Source organism: Coffea arabica, chromosome 6c (assembly GCF_036785885.1).
Source record: "Coffea arabica cultivar ET-39 chromosome 6c, Coffea Arabica ET-39 HiFi, whole genome shotgun sequence".
Taxonomy (NCBI): domain Eukaryota; kingdom Viridiplantae; phylum Streptophyta; class Magnoliopsida; order Gentianales; family Rubiaceae; genus Coffea; species Coffea arabica.
This window is the reverse complement of record NC_092320.1, coordinates 36,752,219-36,771,312: the sequence shown is the minus strand read 5'-3', so window position 1 is coordinate 36,771,312 and position 19,094 is coordinate 36,752,219. Positions and strand designations below refer to the sequence as shown.

At 42.2% G+C, this 19,094-nt stretch overlaps 1 long non-coding RNA gene across 1 annotated transcript; it reads left to right on the top strand.

Moving 5' to 3' along the window:
• Positions 1–13,844: 13,844 nt before the first annotated feature.
• LOC140008596 (uncharacterized) lies at positions 13,845–15,697 on the top strand. Its single transcript, XR_011816100.1, has 3 exons — positions 13,845–13,874; positions 14,941–15,004; positions 15,680–15,697. It is a non-coding gene; the product is annotated as an uncharacterized lncRNA (long non-coding RNA).
• The last annotated feature ends 3,397 nt before the right edge of the window (positions 15,698–19,094 follow it).

The following is a 19,094-nucleotide window of genomic DNA, read 5'->3' as shown; positions in this document are numbered from 1 at the left end:
AACTATGATGAACAGTGTCAGGCAGAATTGGGGAAATTGAAAACCCTAATCTGGAAACTTTTGCATTCAAGTGCTAATCTTCCACTAAAACATCTCATTAGCCATCACAAGTCATTAATTTAACAAAATCAAGATCAAAGAAAGGATGGTTAGACATGATACCTTGAAATATCAAGAAAGGTGATGGCTTAGGGATTTTTCTTCCAAAACAACTCCACCAATAGCTTCAATCTTCCTTAGCTAGCAAGTTTATGGAGTGATTTGCAATTTAATCGGTTAGAACTCAAGATTGGAGGAAGAAATTGAGGTGCAAGATGCTGGATTTTCTCTCTCTTTCTCTCAAAATTTCGTCCATCATGCTTACAAGAAAAAGAAATGATGAAAACAAAAGGTTTGGTCAAGATAAGAAGAAGAAATCATGGTCTTAGTCAAAGGTCCAACTTGCAATGGGTTTGTGACACTTGTCCCTTCTAGTATTTTCTTTAATCCTTTGGCTTCCAATGGTTACATCATATAACCACCCTCTAATAATTTCCTAGCACCTTGTAAAATAATAACACTTAGCACACAATTCACTTAGTCACCAAAATTATGTCACACTAGCGGGTCCCACGTCCATATACGCTCTTAATTTCTCAAAAACTAACCGATACTAGAAAAATCATTTAAAAACTATATTTGCTTATAAACTTTATCTGGGGAATTTTTCTAATCAAGAAAATGTAGAAAAGGCGGGCGTTAAAAAAAATAAATCCTAGAAAATTAGAAAATTTCCGGGTTCTCAAACTCATTTTTTTCGGGGCGTCACAGGTTTGGCCATGCCCAACAGGAGTGTTATAGGAAGTATCCGGCTCTAAAGCCTGCAAAAAATTCCCAGGCACGCCTGCCGCAAAGCAAGGACCCTCTTCCCAAATGAGATCAAGGAATGACCAGAGCGAGGGGGAGAATGTTGGCGAGGGGAGGGATATCCAGCAATCTTCGACTGGGGCGGAAGTAGGGGTGGGAAGGTCACCCTTGGCTCTGGACCATGTGCAACTAGAGGCACGGGATGAAGAGGTAGTGCAGCAGCAACAACTGGACCTGGTCGAGGGGTTGGAGCAGACTGGAGACAAAGGTGTACAGCAGCAGTCTGCTATTGGAGGCACGACTGAGGGTGGAGGAAACGCAGGTGGGCAGGCACATGTTGAGTTAGGTACGACAACAATGGCTGTGGCTAAGAAGGAGTGAAACGTAGGAGTATAGACACATGATGGGTTAATTGCAGCAATAATGGCTGCGGCTGGAGTGGGGGAGGCAGATGTGAGGAGTCTTGATGCATTGTTGCTCGCGAAGGCTAGGGATAAGGGGGCTGGGCAAGTGTTAATGGCGTTTCAACTACAACTCAGCAACTCATTTGGGGTTCTTGATGGGGTAGGAGATGAGGTAGGGGAGAAGAGAGCCAAGAATCTGAGAGGCGCTGTGTCACTTAGCCAGTGCGTGGAGAGGCATCCGAGGCATCCGAGGCATTCGAGCCATGCAAGTGCAGTTGACACGTCGGTTGGAGCATACTGGCAGCCTGGAGAAAAATGGGAGGAATTCTGAGTTGCTGGATGTGCAGCTCCTGAGCCATTTGGACAATAAAGTTGGGACGGAAGGAACGGGCAGGCTCCCAAAACTAAACGCGATGGGTGGGGAAACTCACAAGAGGTATGCTCTTCATTCCAATGCTAGGTCCAATTAATTTTCTGGTATGGAATATACGAGGTGCATCAAAGATGGACTCGCTCCGATACTTAAAAAAGATGAAGTTTGATTTTAATGCAAAAATTCTAGTTTTGTTGGAACGTATGTCTGATGAGGGGCGATTAGATTTTGTGAAACAGTTTGTAGGTTGTAAGTCGGCAGCCTCCTTTGTGGATGGCAAGATCTAGGTCTTATGGGACCTTGCTCCCACTATTTCATTTACCACTTTTGTGGACCAGTTGGTTGATATGGAGTTCAACTCTCTAACTGGTACCCTCTTTCTCTCGGTAGTCTATGCTCGATGCACGGGGGTAGCTAGACAGCCTGTCTGGAGTGCCATGGAGGGTTTAGCGAGTTCACGCCAAGGACCCTAGTTATTTGTTGGGGATTTTAACATTATCTCGGAGGCCTCCGAGCGACTGGGAGGGCACCGCCGAATGCTCAAAACATGGAGGAGTTCAATCAAACGATTTTTAATTGTGGCCTTGTCTCGGTAGATTTCAAAGGGGCGTCGTTTACATGGACGAATGCGACTATGTGGCAGCGTTTGGATCGGGTGTTGGTTAATCGCGAACGGGCCGAGCTATATGCTATATCAAGAGTGCTGCACCTTGCACGGGGACAATCTGATCATGCGCCCCTATTGATTAAGTGTGGCTTGGCGAGACAAGGGGCCTATTTGTGAGAACCCTCACTTTAAAATATAATTTCCCTAAACTGCATGCCTTGTCCTAAGATTTAAACCACTCATTATATGCCCTAGCATTGCATTTTACATGTGTTACAATAATTCCCTTGTATTGACCTCACTTTGAAACACAATTTCTCAAAATTACTTGCCTTACCCTAGGATTTAAATCACTTATTCTATGCCATTGCATGATATTTCCTATGTGTTACAACATTTTCATGTATTCCATTTCATTTCCTTTTTACTTGAAGTAAAACATTTACTTGGATTGGTTTTAAATAATTCATCACTTGCATTTTACCAAGTGTCCTTATATTAGTGGTAGAGACTTTACATGTAGGATTAGAGGTGTTAAAGAATTATTGGTACATTTGGAAAGGTTAGTGTATCATTAGTCAAAGATTAAGAAAGGATTGGACAAGGATGGAGCCAAGTGGCAAAACCCTAGCCATGGATCTTGTTTGACCAAGAGGTTAGAAAGAATTTAAACCATCTTGGAGCTTTTCTTTCCTAAGCTTGGCCGACTTTCTTAAGCCCACCAAAGAAGGAGAGAAACTCCATTTTCTTGCTTTCTAAACTTAGTTTGATCTTGAGAGAAAAATCAAAGAGAAAGATCTTGAGTTAGAGAGAAATTTTCCTCCAACCCTAAGTGTTTGATTCAAGCTTGAAGCTCTCATTTTGGTGGATTGATTTGGTGATTCAAGTTACCTACAAGAGAGGTAAATATTCTTTAAATGATGGTTTTATGGTGTTTTATTATATACTTGAGATTTTAATGGCAATATATGTGACAGCCCCACCTTCCCCTAAGGCGAACCAAAGAGGTTAGCGGACTGCCTGCCTAGCTCTCGCCAGGACTAACGGTGCAGTATAAAGCGATCTATCACGTTCTGAAACTTATAATGCGCGCAAACAAGGCAAAAGGGCAAAATAACCCAAAATAAAAGAAATGAAATCCAGAGTCGGCCATGAATAGTAACCGACCCGTCCGAAACCCAACCAAACATCGAAATACATATACAACATAACATTTACCATTTACAAGCCACAATGGCCTTTAAAAGTGATACAAAAGTCACTACATATGTGGGTTGCCAAAACAAAAGCGAAAACGGCCCTAATGATACATTTAGGGTCCCATTTTATATACAATACAAAAGAGGCATTCATCTAGTTCATTCGGCAACCATTTAACAAAATTCATTCCAAAAGTCACATTCCTGTAAGGAAAACAAAAGAAACGGGGTGAGCTAAATGCCCAGTGAGCAACTATCACAATAGCAGCTATGATCACATAAGCATAACCATTCAATTCAAGTATGCAATTAGAAAGTAAATCAAATCAGTGAAAGGATACGGTTGGCTCTCAAGAGCCCATTTCCACGCTTGCAATCATGATCCAATCTCATTGACCCTCCGTCAATGTTTAGGAATACACGACCGTAGACCTCACTTCACTTCCATTCCTTCCACCCAACATACCCCAACCGGGCCCGCACTCCAATTCAGTAGCTTTTGGTAATACTCGAGTATACCGGAACCAAGAGTCTCATTACTACAAGGTTCCTCAGTACAGTCCCCGTGGCATGACAATTTTCACGACCAAGCCCTCGCCGGCTCGATCCAATTGACTACCAAACGGGGTTGAGCTCAGTAATACAGTAAGGCCGTTGGACATTCGTCCAAACGACACCAAAGCAGTTTCCATGAAATGGAATTCACCAACCAATATATCAAGTTCAGTAATGCAGTAAAACGGTAGCTAATCAGTGATACTATCAAAAGGGGTGAGGGCGGTCAAGTACACCCTCACCTTAATCAATTCCAATATCCAAGTAAGCCTTCAAGGCATCACATATACATTTAGCAAAGCCACATAGTAACAATTAAGTGAGTAGTATACTCACCAAGTGAGAAAATGATGTTTCATGCACCGTCGTTAAACGAACGTCGTGCACCACCGTTTCCTCCTAGAACAAGCAAGCAAATACAATGAGACTCGATAACGATTCATAAAACAATGCTGAACACAACCCCAATAGGGTCTCATATGCATAAATAAGCATGATAGCAAACCAGAAATTAGAAATAGCATTAGTCTTGGCCCCGAATAGAAAAACTGTTTTGCCCTTATTTTGCGGTAATGGCGTCAATTTCACTATGATTATCGGATGGGGGTGTAAGACCCACCGTTTCGAAGCTATGGAACAGGGCTACAACAATGTAGAAGGCCACTCAGTCCAAATCCTAGCACAACTAGGCCAAAAATGCAGAATACCACAACCTGAACCGTAATTGCAGGTTCACAAATCACATTATGCTGTAATTACTATAACTCAGTCTATACAGGTCCAAATGCCGAAATTCCAAAGTCATATGGTAGCTAAGACATCCAGATACATTTCATCAGAAGACACCAACATCCAAATCCAAAGCAATTCCAGTCAAAATGGCCAATTACAAGTGCAGTTTTCGCATTCTGATCAACCCAGAACAGCAACGGTAAAATAGACATATCTCACTCTACACTAATCCAAATGACCTGAAATTTTGCAGGAACTTCAAACTCATCAATACCTACAACTTTCATGTTTTTAGGAAAGTCCAATTCGGCCTCTAACCCTATGATAAAAAACCGGACAGAATTAGGGGTTTTGAAACCCTAACATTTCACAATTCACTCCAAAGCCAAAATTAGTTGCTATTATCACTAATTCACACCTACTAGAGTCTTTCCCCCTCATTATCAACCATCATAGATGATCACAACATCACATTCATATTAAATCAGAAAATTCCTCAAAAAAATAAAAACTTCACTACATCACTTCAAATCAAGAAATAAATCACATAATCCATCACTTTAGGTCCAATTAGGCACCATTTAAGCATCATTAAGTGTAGTAGGATGTTTAATCATCACTTACCTAGGAAACAAGAGAAGAGGAGTTGTAGACCACCTTAACTCTTCAAGAAAACTTCACCAAACCAACCACTATCACCAACTAGAAAGATTTTATGGAGTAGAAATGGATGTAAGCAAATGTTTTTGGGTGATTTGCACCAAGTAGTAGCTAGAACTTGAAGAGTTTCTTCTTCCTTCCTTGCTCAAGATGGCCGGCCAACAAGAGGTAAGAAATGGTAATTTTTTTTGTGAATTTTAAAGATATTTAATCAAATGGGTCAAAAGTCAAAAAAAAATGAATAGTGTTTCTTAAGCCATGTCCACTCTAATGGTGACAAGTGTCACCTCATTAAATGCAATCTTATCTTTTCTTTTTCCTCTCACATCAATCATATCACACACTCTACTTATCTCTTAGCACCCGATAAATTTCACACAGCATCCGGAATTTAACCTAATTGGCCGAATTTTTCCGAACTTTTCGCACTAGTGGGTCCCACGTCCGTTATTTATCCTCAATTTTTCAAAAACTCTTCAATACTAGAAAAATTATCTAAAAACTATATTTGCTCATAAAATCCACCAAGAAACTATTTCTAAGCCAGAAAACGCAGAAAACATGCTATTCAAGCGGTTAAACCCTAGGAAAATAATTAGGGTTTTACGGGTTCTCATACTCTCTCCCCCTTAAAAGAATTTCGTCCTCGAAATTTCTCACCTTAATTCCTGAAAAGGTTTGGGTATTTCTTTTGCATTTCCTCTTCCATCTCCCAGGTAGCTTCCTCAACTCCGTGGTTTCTCCATAGCACCTTCACTAGCGGAATCCGCTTGTTTCTGAGCTCTTTGACTTTTCGATCGAGCACTTGGACCGGTTTCTCTTCATAGGCCAGTGATTCATCTACTTCGATATCCTCCGGTTGCAATACATGGGATGGGTCAGGATGGTACTTCTTTAGCATCGAGACGTGAAACACGTCGTGGATTCGAGAGAGACTGGATGGCAGTTCCAATCGATATGCGACCGCTCCAACCCTCTGAAGAATCTTGTAGGGTCCGACGTACCGCGGTTGAAGCTTCTTTCCTTTACCCGCTGTAAGACTTCGTAAGGGTGTGATCTTGAGAAATACGTAGTCTCCAACTTCAAACTCCAAGTCTTTTCTTCGATTATCTGCATAGCTCTTTTGTCGACTCTGAGTTGTTTGAAGTCGTTGCCGTATCAACTTGACCTTCTCTTGAGCCTCTTCCATCCATGGAATGGTTGCCAGGTCCAGTGCTTTCTTTTCGCCAACTTCGTCCCAGTAAATCGGTGACCGGCACTTGCGTCCGTAGAGAGCTTCGTACGGAGCCATTTGAATCGACGAATGGAAGCTGTTGTTGTACGTAAACTCTACTAAGGTCATGTGCTGACCCCAGTTGCCTCCAAAGTCCAGAATGCAAGTTCGTAGCATGTCCTCGAGAGTTTGAATGGTCCGTTCCGACTGGCCATCCGTCTGAGGATGGTAGGTCGTGCTCAAATTGAGTTTAGTCCCCAAAATTTCTTGAAACTTCTGCCAAAATCGAGATACAAACCGTGGATCCCGATCGGAGACGATGCTCATAGGAACACCGTGTAGCCTTACTATCTCGTCCATGTACAGTCGGGTCAGTTTGTCCATTGAATATTTCATGTTCGCCGGCAAGAAATGGGCCGATTTGGTTAATCGATCAACGATCACCCAAATGGCATCATGTCCCCTTTGTGTCCTCGGTAATCCTGAAACAAAGTCCATTGTGATGTTTTCCCACTTCCATTCGGGTATCTCCAAGGGTTGTAACAAACCCGATGGTTTTTGATGCTCTGCTTTCACCTGTTGGCAAATGAGACATTTCTGCACGTACTGAGCGATTTCCCTCTTCATATTGTCCCACCAATAGGTTCCTTTCAGGTCTTGATACATCTTGCTGCTGCCCGGATGGATTGTATACTTCGACCGATGAGCTTCCTCCAGAATCTCCATTTTCATCGACTCTTCCCTCGGTACCACTATTCGGTTTCGATACTTCAAAATACCCTCAGGACTCAAATTGAAGTCCGTAGTTTCTTCCTTTTCCACTTTCTCTCTCCACTTTCGTACCATCAAATCTTCTTTTTGTGCCTCTTTAAGACGTTACAGTAGAGTGGAGGCCACCCTAACATTGCTAAATGTGACGGCCCCACCTCTCCCTAGGGCGTACCCCAGGGTTCGGCGGGCCGCCTGCCCAGCTCTCGCCGGGACTCAGTCGCTCACTATAGTCCTCAAATAAATACAAGATAAATCTCAAATACTACAATGTAAATCTCCAATATACATCAAATTCTCCAAAATTTACATATCAAAAGCGAAGCGGAAACAATTCCCAACTATACATAAAATGATTCCAAATCCAAAATTGTACAAAGTTTAGGCCATCCATACACGTGCACAAGTACTACAAGTCCTTCCTTCGCCACGAGCCCTGTGGAGGGGAATAAAATAGTTTTTGGGGTGAGCTAAAAGCTCAGCGAGTAACCAGAAAATCATTAATCAACTCGGTTTCACGATAGTTCATTTCAATGATGTCATATAGCAATGATGTCATAAATTAAATGATAAATCCGGAAACAACTACATCATTTGCAAAACAGTAAATATGGATTATCAATAATTCAAGAAACATTTACAATGGGAAGCGATAGTAACAATCATGAAAGGATACATTCATTCTCCTGACATTTCCTCGCTCATTTGGTCATTCATTTCATTTCATTCACCCCGTCCCTGGCTTTTGGCCAGGCTCCACCAACCTACATAGGTAATACTCGAGTATACCAAACGTTCACCCAAGTTCCTAATCGCCTGACCGAGTCCGCTTCTGGCTCAAGACGACCGGTAACAAGGGGCAATGGCCAGTTCAGCCCAAAAGGCTTACATTCATGCGCAAGTAACATTTCAATCGAAAATTTCACATTTATCGAGGTCGAGTGCGATAAAGTACACACTCGCCTCGAAAACTTGTTTTGGAAATCATTATAAGCGTTTAACACGTTATCAACCAAAATACAAGTCATGAAGTCAAGAAATATAGCAAACAAGGCACACTCACATGCCAGCACGTATGATATGCAAGAAAACATTTCAAAAGTAACTTTGGAAACAGTTCAAAAGTAAATAATGTAAGAAACGGTTCATAAATAACTTTAGAAGTAGTTTGAGGTCACTCACCTCCATGGCTCAGAAATCATCCATCATATAACATTGCCTTGCTCAAATCCAAGTCTTAGATCACAAACTCAAAGCAATCAAACCCTTTAAAACTTCGGATAGCACTTCCCCTAAATTTGCTTACTTTCCCAGCCATCATGGCTTCATTATTTCCTCAGCCAGTTCCAAAGTCACACAAATAAGTTCATCCAATAGCCATTCAGCAAGCTCCAAGTAGTACTAGCACAAGTCAAGCTAGGGAAAAGTCCGGAAATGAAAGTTAAGCTCAAAACCAGAAAAATAGTTTTGACGTCATTTTGCGGTAATTGTACCAAAGGCGCTACGATTGTCGGATGAAGGTGAAAGACCCACCGTTTCGAAGCTAAGAGTCGGGGCTACAATATTACAGAAGGTCACTCAACCCAGTTTCGAGTGCAAACAGGTCAAAAAGGCAAGATACCACATCAAAAACGTAAAACAGATTCACCAAAACGCATTCTAGCGGAAACATCATAACTCAGGCTCTACAAGTCCAAATCCAGAAATTCCAAAGGTATATGGTACCTAATACATCAAGCTACATTTCATCAGAAGACCTCAAAGGCCAAATCGTGCATTTTCATGATCGAAAATGGAAGACTACACGAAAACAAAAATCTGGGCGCGAAACAGGTTTCAAAAACAGTCAAGGGTATTTCGGTCATTTCACATGCTACAGTGGTTGGATCAAGCTGAAAATTTACAGGAAACTATTTTATAGCCTTGGCTACAACTTTCATGTTTTGGCCAAAATCTAATTCGGTGAGGATCAGGGTGAAAAGTCACGGTCAAATTGAGTGAAAAGGCAACCCTGTTCGCAGCACCCCTTCCCAGACTAGTCTCAGTATTTCCGACTTTTCTCACTCCACACTACTCCAATTGACCTGAAATTTTACAGGCACCTTTAAAACATCAATACCTACAACTTGCATGTTTTAAGCCAAGGCCAATTCGGCCTCTAACCATGAGATACAAAACTGGACAGAATTGGGGATATAAAACCCTAACTTTCTCAAATTCCTTCCAAACCCAAAATTGGTTGCAATTACCAATCATTTACACCTACTAGAGTTATTAAACATCATTTCCAACCATCATGGACAGCCACAACATCATGATCAAATTAAACCAGAAAAATCATCAATAAATCAAAAACTTCACCAATTCATCTCAAACCAAGAAATAAACCACAAATTTCAGCACTTTAGCTCCCACTAGGCATAACTTAAGCTTCATTAAGTGTAGGAGGAAGTTCAATCACCACTCACCTTAACAATAGAAGAGAGAGAACAACTAGGCACCTTAACCTTCCAAATAACTCCACCAAGAGCTCCAATCTTCCTTAGCTAGCAAGTTTTATGGAGTGATTTGCAATTTAATCGGTTGGAACTCAAGATTTGAGCAAGAATTGAAGTTGAAGTTGAAGAAACCCTCTCTTGTTCTTTCCTCACCAAAAATTTCGGCCAAGACAATAAAAATGGAAGAAATTGGGTCAAAATTTGGTTTAGTAAAGGTTAAGACAAGTCCAAGTCAAAGTCAAGGTTCAATAGTTAGGTGACAAATGGTCCTCTAGGATTTTAATCTTATCCTTTTGTCTCTCCAAGATTAAACCATCTAAGTAACCTCTAATTATCTCTTAGCACCTTGTAAAATAATATCACTTAATACAAAATTCCAACAAGTTGTAAAAAATATAATGCATTTACCGCACTAGCGGGTCCCACGTCCAAAATACGCTCTTAATTTCTCAAAAACTAACCGATACTAGAAAAATCATTTTAAAACTATTTTTGCTCATAAACTTTATCTGGGAAATTTTTCTAATCAAGAAAATGTAGAAAAGGCGGGCGTTAAAAAAATTAAACCCTAGAAAATTAGAAAATTTCCGGGTTCTCAAACTCATTTTTTTCGGGGCGTCACACTAAATATCACCTTATGGCTTCCAAGACAGGGTCTCCACTCGCACACAAATTCTAACAAATCCCACTCCTTAATCATCAATCCTGCTACTTGCACCTTACGACTCAAAGCATCTGCTACCACATTTGCCTTTCCCGGATGGTAGTTGATTGTACAGTCGTAGTCCTCCAGAAATTCCATCCACCTTCGTTGCCTCATGTTCAATTCCTTCTGGGAGAAAAGGTATCTAAGGCTCTTGTGATCCGAATACACTTCGAAGGTCACCCCATATAGGTAATGCCTCCACTTTTTCAGTGCAAAGACAACTGCGGCTAGTTCCAAGTCGTGAGTCGGATAATTCTGCTCGTGAAGCTTCAATTTCCTAGAGGCGAAAGAAATTACATTCCGGTTCTGCATCAATACGCACCCCAATCCTTCTCGCGACGCGTCTGCATACACCACAAATCCGTCCACTCCATTTGGCAGTACTAGTACCGGAGCCATGGTCAACCTTCTCTTTAGTTCCTGAAAAGTTGATTCACATCGGGCGTTCCAGATAAATTGACCATGTTTCTTCGTCAGGTCAGTTAAAGGTCCTGCCAGTTTGGAAAAATCCTTAATAAACCTTCGGTAGTACCCAGCTAGCCCTAGAAAGCTACGAATTTCCATGGGGGTTTCTGGTCTCTTCCAATTTGTCACGGCCTCAACCTTCGCCGGGTCCACCGAAATACCTTCGTGGGAGATCACGTGACCTAAAAATGCTACTTTCTCCAACCAGAACTCGCATTTACTAAACTTCGCATACAGTTGATGTTCCCTTAACGTCTGCAATACCACCCTCAAATGCTCCTCATGCTCTTCGCGTGTCTTAGAGTAGACCAAAATGTCATCAATGAACACAACGACAAATCGGTCTAGATAGGGTTTAAAAACCCTATGCATCAGGTCCATAAAGGCGGCGGGAGCATTAGTCAGTCCAAAGGGCATAACGGTGAACTCGTAATGCCCGTATCTTGAATTGAAAGCAGTTTTCGGAATATCCTCCTTCCTAATTAACAACTGGTAGTATCCCTGTCGGAGGTCTAACTTGGAGAAGACCACTGCTCCTTGCAACTGGTCGAACAACTCGTCGATGTGGGGCAGTGGAAATTTATTCTTGATCGTAACATTGTTTAGACCCTGGTAGTCAATGCACATCCTCAAGGTTCCGTCCTTTTTCTTCACAAATAGGATAGGAGCTCCCCAAGGAGACTCACTCTCGTGAATGAATCCCCGCTCCAAAAGATCTTGTAACTGCAACTTAAGCTCCTTAAGTTCTGCAGGCACCATTCGGTAAGGGGTTTTCGAGATAGGTGCGGTTCCAGGCAACAGGTCTATTCGGAATTCTATCTCCCTTTCCGGCGGTAAAGCTACTAACTCATCAGGAAATACATCCGGGAATTCCCTCACTATAGCCACGTCTTCCACTTTTAACTTATCCGTAGGGGTATTAATCAAAAAGGCCAAAAATCCTTGCGCCCCTCTACTTATCAGTTTCCTAGCTCGAATGCCCGAAATTAGAGCAGACGAAGCTAACCTACCCCTTACATCCAACCTTAAGGTTGCCTCGCCGGGAATGCGAAATTCTACTATTTTCGTTTTACAATCCAGTTGGGCGTTATATTTGGCTAGCCAGTCCATACCCAGAATCACATCGTACCCCTTAATGGACAAGCTAATCAGGTCTCCTAAAAATCTCTTTTCACCTACCCATACATCGCAATCCCTATAAACCATACTAGTCACCAAACGTTGATTCCCCGTAGGTGTACTAACTTCTAGGTCATATGGTAAACTAGCAGGTTTTATATCGATGCCACACATGAGATCAGGGTTAACAAACGAATGAGTGGCACCAGGATCAATTAAAACTTTGGCAAAGCGGTGGAAAATAGGGATCGTACCTTCTACAACCTCAGAAGATTCTGGAACCTGATGGGGCTCTAAGGAATACACCCTAGCCGGCACCTTAGGTTTGGACCCATCTCCCTTCGCTGGTCTAGTATTGGCCCTCGACGATGGTTGGCTCCCCTTTCCATCTTGTTTCAGGACCGGACAAGTAGCTAATTGATGGTCCGCACTTCCACACCGCAGACATTTACCCTGTTTCCTCCAGCAGTTATCCTCGGTGTGGTTTGCTTTCCCGCAGTGCCCACAGGGACCGCGAGGTGCCGAAGCCGAGCCACTCTGAACATTGCCCCTTTGTCCTTGTCCAGCTTGACCACCCCTGAATGGAGTCCCTCTGCCTGAGCCAGATTGTCGACCACCACCCGTACCTCGTCCAAATTTAGAGGGAGTGCTCTTTTCACCCTGTCCAGACGTACTCCCAGGAAAACCACGCTTCTTAGCCTGGAAGTTTCGGACCTGCAGCCGTGCACTTTCAACTCGTTGGGCTTTTTCCATTGCCTCGCTAAACGTAGTGATTTGAGCCGCCGCGAGGTCTTTCTGGATCTCAACGTTCAAACCCTGAATGAAGCGCCTAACCCGTCGTTGCTCAGTCATGATTAGCTCCGGCGCAAACTTGGACAGGCGGGTGAATTGACTCTCATATTCCGTGTGAGAACCCTCATTTTTAAAACACAATTTCCTCAAATTAATTGCCTTATTCTAGGATTTAAATCATATATTATATGCCATTACATTTGCTTTTCTAGGTGTTACAATAATTTTCATGCATTACACTTTATTCCTTTTACTTGTAGTAAAACATATTTTTAAGATAATTTTAATTAATGCACCACTTACATTTTACCAAGTGTCTTTATATTAGTGGTAGAAATCTTACATGTAGGATTATAGGTGCTAAAATATGATTGGTACACTTGGAAAGATTAGTTAAAGGTGTTAAAATATTATTGGTGCATTTGGAAAGGTTAGTTAGAGGTGTTAAAATCTTATTGGTGCACTTGGAAAGATTAGTTAAAGGTGTTAAAATATTATTGGTGCATTTGGAAAGGTTAGTTAGATGTGTTAAAATCTTATTGGTGCATTTGGAAAGATTAGTTAGAGGTGTTAAAGAATGATTGGTGCATTTGGAAAGGTTAAGACACCATTAGTCAAAGATTAAGAGAGAGTTGGACAAGTAAGTGGACATGTGGCAAAATCCTAGCCAAGTATTTTGTTGGAACCAAGATTAGAAGATTATTTAAACTAGCCAAGGCCTTTTCTTTTCTTGTGTTGGCCGAATTTCTTGGCTTCAAGAGAGAGAGAGAGTGAGCTCCATAAACTTGTTTTCTTACTCTAGCAAACCAAGAACAACAATCAAGAGAAAAAAAAATCTGAATTAGTGAGAGAGTTCCTACAACTCCAAGTGTTTGATCCAAGCTTGAAGACTTACTTTGGTGAAGTGATTTGGTGGTGCAAGCTCACTATAAGAGAGGTATATGTCCTTTAAATCTTGGTTTTTGATGATAGATCATGCACTTGAATTGTTAATAGCAAACATATAAGTTGTTTGGTTGAGATGTTGAGTTAGTTTCCTGAAGTAAACAAGTAGTAGCTAGGTTTCTTAGTATGTATACCAAGTGTTTGATGAAATGTTTGATTCTTATTCATGTTTGTTTATGAGGTATTATTATGTTTTAAACCTCTTTTGAGCTAGAACTACCACTTGATATGACGATTGAGTAGAAAACATGTAAGGGTGAAGATTGAACAAATGTTGAAAAGTATGGGCTGGTTGCTTTGTCTAGGCTGGCCGGTTCTTGTAGGAGGGATTTTCCCTCAATTTTGCTGTTAAATTTTGTCCTCATCAAGCCTAATAAACTAGGTTAACTATTGGTTAAGCCTATGAGCAAGTTGGAATGGAGTTGAAGCAAGTAAAGTGGTGATTTTGAACCATTAGTAGACTGTTTTGGGATTCTTGTGGTTATGGGATCATTATGGCTACCTTAAATCATGTTGTATGTTATATTGTAAACTCCATTGATTCTAAGTGACTTGAATCCTTATATATGATCACTTGAGGAGTGAATTGGGTGAATTTGAATCAAAACTAATGAGTTAGCCCTAGAACTATAGTAGTTTGGTATAGGATTAATATTGATCCAGGGTTGGAAAAACAGCCACCTTGTCTGAATTACTGTTGTTGATAGGAGACGAACCACAGTGTGATCTTGGTACCGTTGGAAAGCCCATCGAATCTAGTTTTCAACGCCACTGACGGTACCTAATTTCGACTTTTCTACAGTGAGTTATGACCGTTTTCCTAAGACTGCCAGGGCATGACTGTGCAACCCGAGAAGAAATCCTTAAGCATAATTGGAACTTTTCTTTTGCCAAACTTTCATGCACCTTCTAAACCTGTTTTCTCATGAACTTTTACCATGGTTTGGACCTTGTTTGCATGACGGATTAAGTAGCTTAGACTACTCACTTGGTCTCTTATTAAGCCTAACCTAGTGGGGCATGAATCTAATTGTTAACGATTTCGCTCGTTGCCCTAGGTTTGGGAAACGAAGGTGACCGTAACTAAGACGTTTGACATCGATTGCTTCTTTTGATTGACAGGTGAGTGTTCCACTACCTGCTACCTGCTTATGTGAAATATTTGAATACTTGATTTACGACTGTTTGAGCCAAACCCTGATTTGATAAAATTAGAGGCGAGTGTGTACTTTATCGCACTCGTCCTCCCTTACTTTCCATTGAGGCTCTGTATACTGCTATTGTGAAATGTGAATCCTCTATATGTGATTGTTCTTGAGTTGTTTGGGTGATATCCCATCAACTACTACTACTGTTTGGGTACCCAACCTCATAGGTGAGTCGGTTCTATCGAGCCGGCCAGGGCTTGGTCGAGAAGGCCGATAAACCTTAAGGACTGTTTACTGTTCACTGAAACCAGTATACTCGAGTATTACCTAACTACTGTTTATGAAGTGCGGGCCCGGTGGAGGGTTGATTGGTGGACGGAGGCAGGTGAAAGTGGTGTTCTACGGACTTAATATTCTGTGTATACAAGTGTTGACGGAGTGTCAACGAAGACATTTATGATCAAGCTCAAGGGGATTTTGGCTTTTGAAAGCCACCCGTATCCTTGAATTGAATTGTGGTTAATTGTTATTGTATCATACGGTATTTATTTGAATTATTCTATGCCTTAATTTGGCTATGTGTTTACTTGCTTTACTTGGAACCTCACTGAGCTTTAGCTCACCCCACTCCCTTTGTTTTCCTTAACAGATCGGGGATGGACTAACGGTCAAGAGCTTTCTTAGCTTTGTTTTGCTTGAACTTGTAACTTTTGTTAAGATGACTTTACTTTTACTTTTGTAAGCTTGAGTCTATAAGTTGACTTATGTCATGTAATTCGTAGTATGGAATGGTAAATGTGACTCTTAGCTTGCCGTATTAAGTTTTGAAAGTTGATTGATAGTTATGTGTTATTAGGGTCGTATGATTTAATTTGAAGCTATTTTTCCCAGTTATTTTGAGTTGCTAGTTCTTTGATCGACTGAGTCCCGGCGAGAGCTGGGCAGGCAGTCCGCTGATACTCTAGGGTTCGCCCTAGGGAGAGGTGGGGCTGTCACAGTTGGTATCAGAGCCTAGGTTTGAATTAGCCTGGGCGAATTAGAAATTTCCGACTTAAGGATTCTATTTTATTAATTCCCTTAAAAGTACTAAAGTTTATCTACACTTTTATGTAGGATGGACGGACCTAGCGGCCATAGTAATAGTCCTGTTGGTGAGAAGCCCCAAGGAGCCCTACCCGTGATTAAGTATCAAATCCGACATGGAGGATCTAGAGTTTATTGGAGCCCGTCAAACCGCTATAGGCGTTGCGAGTGCCGTCATATTTATGGCTACCCTAATGAAGTGGTATTGGCGGTAGTAAAAGAGCGTAAGGAGCTTGCCAGGGATAATGCTAGGCTTGAAGCCGAAGTGAAACGACTAAAGGAAGCCAATAAGATGCAAGCCGAGCAGATTAAAGAGCTCGAGTATGATAATGTTGAGGGCCAAGAAAGGATTGACGACCTTTGCGCACAGTTGGAGGAAACTCAAGAACGCATGGTGACTAGGACAATGAAGGTGAGGACTAGGGCGGAGTCCTTTCTGAATGTTTGTGACGACCTTCTAGGAGAAGCAAGCGATGAGGCTTCTTATATGGATATTGGTTCAGGAGATGAACCTACTGAGGCTGGGGGGTCAGCTAGTCCCGCCGTTGACTAGGTCTTCACCATTAGGCTAGGATAGTGGATGATTTTGACATTGTACATAGACAAGTTAGGGGATGTGGTGACCTGGTGGTTGTATAGCTCCTTTTGACTACTCGTGTTAGGTTTTGCTTGATATGACTATATCTGTACTTTTGGGACTCGTACTTGCTATTTTGGTTTCGTTAGCTTGTAAATGACTGCTATGAGTCTTTTAATGTATAATACCTTGACTGTTGATCTTGATCTTTGACTATTGACTGTTGACTATTGACTTTTGACCTTTGACTTTATTCCATCATTAATTTTAACTACAGTGCATTTCACTTGCTTGTCGTGTTTTCGATTTTCATTTCTTACTTGACTTTTCATATGAGCATCTATCATATATCATATTGCTTACCCGGTTAGTTATCGTACTTGGGCACTACGCCACTGAGTAATAATGGAGACTAGACAAAGGCGTACTCGGGGCCGTGGACGAGAACCCAGGCAAGTCCAGGATCAAGGGGAGGAACAAGGTTCGGTGGCAAATCAAAACCAGGGACCCCGAGGTGATGGAGGGGACCAAGTAGCAACAGATATTAATCGAATGACTGATTTGTTGGCCCGCTTGGTTGACCAGCAGGGTCAAGTACCTGGTAACCAACAAAGGGACCCCGAAGTAGGCGAGGATAGGGCCCAAGGATTGACGACCTTTGCGCACAGTTGGAGGAAACTCAAGAACGCATGGTGACTAGGACAATGAAGGTGAGGACTAGGGCGGAGTCCATTCTGAATGTTTGTGACGACCTTCTAGGAGAAGCAAGCGATGAGGCTTCTTATATGGATATTAGTTCAGGAGATGAACCTACTGAGGCTGGGGGGTCAGCTAGTCCCGCCGTTGACTAGGTCTTCACGATTAGGCTAGGATAGTGGATGATTTTGACATTGTACATAGACAGGTTAGGGGATGTGGTGACCTGGTGGTTGTATAGCTCCTTTTGACTACTCGTGTTAGGTTTTGCTTGATATGACTATATCTGTACTTTTGGGACTCGTACTTGCTATTTTGGTTTCGTTAGCTTGTAAATGACTGCTATGAGTCTTTTAATGTATAATACCTTGACTGTTGATCTTGATCTTTGACTATTGACTGTTGACTATTGACTTTTGACCTTTGACTTTATTCCATCATTAATTTTAACTACAGTGCATTTCACTTGCTTGTCGTGTTTTCGATTTTCATTTCTTACTTGACTTTTCATATGAGCATCTATCATATATCATATTGCTTACCCGGTTAGTTATCGTACTTGGGCACTACGCCACTGAGTAATAATGGAGACTAGACAAAGGCGTACTCGGGGCCGTGGACGAGAACCCAGGCATGTCCAGGATCAAGGGGAGGAACAAGGTTCGGTGGCAAATCAAAACCAGGGACCCCGAGGTGATGGAGGGGACCAAGTAGCAACAGCTATTAATCGAATGACTGATTTGTTGGCCCGCTTGGTTGACCAGCAGGGTCAAGTACCTGGTAACCAACAAAGGGACCCCGAAGTAGGCGAGGATAGGGCCCTGGAGCGGTTTCAAAAGTTTGCTCCTCCAAAATTTCTTGGAGGACCTGAACCTGAAGTTGCCGAGAATTGGTTCGAGCGAATGGAGGATATATTCGCCGCGTTGCATTACTCTGAAGAGAGGCAAGTTACCTTTGCCGTTTTCCAGCTAGAAGGCGCGGCCCGTTCCTGGTGGAACGTAGTAAGGGCCAAGTGGGAAAGGGAGCAAACTCCACGTACCTGGTTAAACTTCACGAGGGAATTCAATGAGAAATTCCTTCCACCCTTAATTCAGGAGAAAAGAGAGGATGAGTTCATTAAACTGCGCCAAGGCACTTCAAGTGTGGCAGAATATGAAACGCAGTTCACCCGACTTTCCAAGTTTGCCCTAGAATTGGTGGTAAGTGAGCAAAAGCGTATAAGGCGGTTTATACAAGGTTTGAATGTAGAAATCCAAAAGGATTTGGCTGCCGCTCAAATTGACACCTTTAAAGATGCGCTTGAAAAGGCTCAACGTGTGGAGCAGGCCCGATCTCAAGTTCGGACCTTTCAGGCTAAGAAGCGTGGTGCATCTACTAGTACTCCTGGCCGAAGTGATCAGAATGTGCCACCTCCGAAGTTTGGAAAGGGTACGAGTGGAGCCCGAATTGCGGGGACACCAAGAGGTGGAGCTTCATCTAGAGGAGCTCAAGGTGGAAGGGGACAGGGACAACAGAAAACTGTCTCCCTAGGAGTTCCCGCACCCACCACACGTGTAAGCTGTGGATATTGTGGTAAGCCAAATCATACCGAAGACAATTGCTGGAAAAAGTTGAAAAAGTGCCTTGTTTGTGGAAGTTCTGAACACCAGATTGCCACTTGCCCTGTCAAGAATCGTGACGGGAACGGGGGTACCCAGTCGGAAAAGTC